General features: G+C 41.2%; 1 long non-coding RNA gene across 1 annotated transcript in view; it reads left to right on the forward strand.

Annotated features, from left to right (window-relative positions):
- Positions 1–553: 553 nt before the first annotated feature.
- LOC118767934 overlaps positions 554–5,488 on the forward strand; it is a 14,562-nt gene continuing 9,627 nt past the window's right edge. The window contains exons 1-2 of the long non-coding RNA XR_005003850.1: positions 554–634; positions 2,685–2,687. This is a non-coding gene — a long non-coding RNA (uncharacterized LOC118767934). The remainder of the gene's footprint in view (positions 635–2,684; positions 2,688–5,488) is intronic.

Consider the following 5,488-nt stretch of genomic DNA (forward strand, 5'->3'; position numbering starts at 1 on the left):
CAAGGAAGGTATAAGTTGATGCACAAGCACTCAGCTCTGAGTGCACTGCATCTTATAGCAGAAACAGCTATTAGCTAATGAAGTTCATTGCATAATTTCTTGCTTCTCTGTCATTTATTTAAATGTGTGTGTGTGTGTGTGTGTGTGTGTGCGTGTGAGGGCACATGGCCTAATGGTTAGTGTGATGGACTCAATATCGTGAGATTGTGGTTTCAATTCTTGAACTGGGTGGTGAGTTGTGTTCTTGAGCAAGACACTTCATCTCATTTTGCTCTGCAATCACTTCAATGCCTGACCCATGGCACACCGTGCTGGTCGTTTAGCAAAGACTGTACACTCATATGTCATCTTTGTTGGGAGAGTCCAATAAGGCAGGCTTCTTTCAGATTCTGTTCACAAGGCTTGCTCTCAGGGCTTGGTCACAATGCTTTAGCTGACCCTGAGCCATAATAGAGGACACTTGCCCAGGGTGTCACGAAGTGGAACCGAACCCAAGATCATGTGGTTGGGAGGTGAATTCCTCACCACACTCCCACCCCAGTACTTATAATCAATGTGGTGTTATGAACCAGGCTGTGTTGTAAGGAAGGACCGGAAGTGAGGGAGTACGCATGTCCTGTTGGAAGTGGGGCCTGTAGGTCCCACTGGAAGGGCTGTGATCAGCATGCGGGGTCGGCAAGGCGTGAGTGGTCAGTTGGCAGTTGACAGCATATGAGAGCAGACTTGTTAGAATGGTACGGCAGCAGACAGAGCACATGGATGTTGTGAGTGACCCTTCCAGATCGACAGGTAAGACTACCGCAATCCACTCTCGGATTCTGCCTTTTCCTCCTTCACATCACCATCAAGAACACAGATGGGGGATTACATTCTTGACCTAGTTTTGTCTCCCGGTTGCAATTCTTTCACTTCGATTATACTTTTAGAATTATAAAACTTTTAATTATACCTTTAACTATACACCATAAAGGTTACTGCTGATTTCACCTCTTGCTTCACGCTTGACCAGAGACAGTAATAGAGCAACTAGCCAGGTGTATCCTCTTTCAATGTGTTATAAGAGAACAATAACAAGCTGACCAGTATGGAAATTGACCCATCATTAGTCTTCAACATTGTGAACAAGAACAATAGCAGGATCATTATCAGCAACAGTGATGAACTAATGAAAGGTCGTCCACAGATGTGGTCACACAAGCAGCTAGAAATAGCTGCCAAATGCCCTTCAAATCATGACTTAGTCATAAAGAAAATGAAAAAAAAATTTATTATAAATACAGAAAAATTTATAAACACTACCCACACATATGCACATACCTATACATACATACATACAAATATATACATATATGCTTAAATATGACACACACACACATTCATACATAGATACATAAACACATGCATACATACATACATGCATACATACACACATAATGCATACATAGATACATACACAGATACATATATACCTATACACATACATACATACATATACATATATGTATATGTGTGTGTGTGTGTCTATAAACATATATAAACAAATACATATATGTGCATGCATGTGTATACACTACAGTACATTTGCCTACGATTACCTTGGAGTACAATTAAACTTGACTTGTGATTATGATTCATATTTTTATACTTCACTCTATGAGTCATTAGCTGTTGTTCACCGATTCAGTGAGCAGAAGAGAAAATAATTTGAGCAACAAATAAACATGGTGAGAGAAAAACACAATATTGCTATTGGTAGATGACTAGTATGATGCTTATGTCACCTACCTGGTCATTAAGTAAGGGAGATAACTCTAGGCATGTTCACATTGTCTTGCCTCATCAGCAGAATCTAGTACCTCTGTGCTTTATCTTACCTTTTACATTTTTGATTTTTGTGGGAGGGTGCTGTGCCTTTGACATTTGCGGGTCCTCCAAGACTAGCAAGTTTGATGTGTATCAATATTCTATTTGAAATATTGCAGGTCAACACCTGCTGGAAGGGTTAGGGTTAGGGTTAGAGTTAGGAAGATTTCAGGGGATGACATATTTGTGAAGGGGGAATGGATATAGTTGTTAGTCTTGGGCTGTGAGGATTGGATCCACCAAGGGTAATGAGAGGCAGAAAGACAAAGGGGTCATGGGTATTTGAATGGAGGATGTATAAGGCCAGCCAGCCAGCTTCAAGGATCAGAGGCCATTGTAGTAGGGATAGAAATACACAGGGAGTGGACAGTGCATGTCGGTGAGCATGTCTGTCAAAGACTAAATTCCAGTTTGTTGATGGCCCCTTCTCTGGATGCTTGGATAAGGGAGCAACACTCTGTGAAGGGCCTCACTTGAACCTTGAAGTAGTGTAGCTGTTAGGAGCTGAAATATATTCTGACCCTAAATAGAGCTATCTTAAGGCATGGACACACTGAGCATTTTCCTGGGATCTCACATGTCTAGGGGCCCAACTCTAATCTATGTCTGTTGTGTTTGGCTGTCAATAAATAAATACTATAGGGCCCAGTGCAGTGGTTTGCCCAGGGGAGGGAGTTTGTATGTCTAGGGGCCCAGTTCCTATCTATGTATGCTGTGACTTGCTGTCAATAAACAATTAAATAAAAACTATAGGGCCCAGTGCATTGATTTGCCTAGGGGTCTCTAAAGCTTCTGAGATTGCCCTGGCCCAAAGATAAGAGCTAGTCTTCAGGATTAAATCCTAACTATGCTAATGATGTGATTTCACCAGGTGAGATCCTTGGTGACAACAAGGCCCTGCATTTGGAGCTATAGTGAAGGAGGGCTTTAACTGAGTGTTAGTCCTGTTTAGCTGGGGTGGAGTATGAAATGGAAGGGTGATGTCCTAAAATTTGTTGAATTAGTTGTCAATGAGTCACTGTGTAAATGTAGGGAAATGTAATAATTACTCGCCTGGGAAAATACAATTGTTTAGAAATGAAATAGTTGAGTGAAATTAGGTAAAATGTTTAGACTGTAAGACATGAGAAACAATGAATAAGTGGGCGGTGGAGTATTTACTGTAGGGTGACTTTTTTATTGAAAGTTAAGCGAGAAACTTATATAGGTGGTGAGTAAAATATATGACTAGACTGTAATTAAGACGATGACAATAAGAGTAGTAGTAGCAACAGCAGCAGAAATAATAATAATAATAATAATAATAATAATAATAATAATAATAATAATAATATATCAATAACAATAATAATAATAATAATAATAATAATGGCTCTCATGGCTTCTGATCTTAACTGATTGGAAGTGTTATCATGTACATTGTTTTGTCTTGGTATAAAAGATGGGCTACAGCAAATATTCTGCTCAATACCAGATTTGCTTGTCAGTTGTTTGACCTTAACCAGTTGAGCATGTCCCTTAGTGGCTGACAATACGTGCATCTCTGATCATGAGCAGAAGTAGTGGGGGAGCATCATAGCCATGTGTTGAGAGGGATTCTTTGGGGTTTGAATAGTTCACCTCTGGAAATATGGGTGGTTCTTTCTACATCCTTAAACAACCCTTATTCAGGGACCTTTTGAGCGGGATGGGCTACTCAACCTGAAGAAAATTCTAACTGGGCCCCACCTGCAAGGTCATGTGCTGTTTATCTTGATATGAAATCACCATGTCGCGCACATATGGTTGTGATGCATGTGCCTGGTGTACCCTTATCAGACGGGTAGTCATGATGGGTATATTGGGCTTCGTATATTTTACCCCAGTGTCACTTTGATGGCATGAACTGCTCTCTCACTCAATAATAATAATAATAATAATAATAATAATAATGATAATAATGATAATAATGTAAAGTACTGTCTGTCTGAGGTCCTTGTGATTTGACAAACAGTACAACCCACCCTCCACTCGGTAGACACAATATCTTTAATCAACAACCTCAAGATATTGTATACTGTGCCATGTCTATAATAACGATAATGATAATCATCATCATCATCATCATCATCGTTTAACATCCGCTTTCCATGCTGGCATGGATTGGACGATTTCACTGAGGTCTGGCGAACCAGATGGCTGCACCAGACTCCAATCTGATCTGGCAGAGTTTCTACAGCTGGATGCCCTTCCTAACGCCAACCACTCCGAGAGTGTAGTGGGTGCTTTTACATGCCACCAGCATGAGGGCCAGTTAGGTGGTACTGGTTACGGCCATGCTCAAATGGTGCTTTTCATGTGCCACCTGCACAGGAGCCAGTCCAGCGGTACTGGCAACAACCTCGCTTCAATGTTTTTTATGTGCCACCAACACAAGTGCCATTAAGGCGACACAGGTAACGATCATGCTTGAATGGTGCTTTTTACATGCCACCGGCACAGAGAACAGTTCATTGCTCTGGCAACGATCACACTCGTATGGTACTTTTAGCACTCTGCCACCACCACCACAACTGCCACCACCACCAACAACAACAACAACAAGAACAACAACAACAACAGCAGCAGCAGCAACAACTGAATGTCAGTGACCTACAAGAGGGGTTCTATATGATTACTCAACCATTAAACCTTTGAAATAAACCAGCAAAAGACTATCTGCTAGAAATAGTAGCCAAATCTTCCTCAAACACATTATGCTGTCTTACAAACAAACAAAAAAAGCAAAAAAAATAAAAGAAGTGGGGAGTGTATTGGGTGGATGGTGTAGTTCTTTATATACAATAGGAAGGGTTGGTCATGCTTGGAACAGCATTGATCATAGATCTGCTCACAATGAGGGTGCCTCTATGTGATCGCTCAACCCTCAAGAAATAGCAGCTAAATTCCTTTGTATTTATCTTCACCAGGTGGGATGGTCATATTTGGAACAGCATCCAACATAGATCTGCTCACAAGAAAGGTGCCTCTGCATGGTCGCTCAACCTGCTGGAAATAGCAGCCAAATCTGTTCATATCTCACCCTACCAGGTTAGGTTAGGAAAGAACCCGCTGGACAATGTTACCCTGGTTTCCTTGTGCATAAGAATAAGAATGGGTGGTCACCATTGGAACACCTTTGATCACAAGATCTGCTTGATCATCTGTACTGTCCTGGGGTTAAACACCAGGATCAAAAACTAAAGGAAGGAACCCCTATATGGTTGCTTGATCTGCTAGTAATTGCAGTTAAATATGAGTATTTCTGCCCCGAGAAAGAAAAAAAGGAAGGTCACATTAGATAATAGAGACAGTGATGTAAAAAAAGACTTGATGGAATGGTCATGGCTGAAATGCTTTTGATCATTGATCTGATCAATGAGGAAAAAAATGATCTGGAGTTAAACAAGGATGACGATGATGGCAACAACATCAAACCAGGAACTACTGTTGTCTACATTCCAACTTGGACCACCACCACTGCTACCTTTATCATCATTTCCTCTCCCCTCATCAAAGCAGCAGCAGCACTGCTGGCACTTGTAGCACCATCACTATCGCCCTCACCAATCCTTGTGGCATCTGTCACCACCTCCTCCACCATCAT

The sequence above is a fragment of the Octopus sinensis genome, linkage group LG25 (assembly GCF_006345805.1).
Source record: "Octopus sinensis linkage group LG25, ASM634580v1, whole genome shotgun sequence".
In the NCBI taxonomy this organism is placed as follows: Eukaryota; Metazoa; Mollusca; class Cephalopoda; order Octopoda; family Octopodidae; genus Octopus; species Octopus sinensis.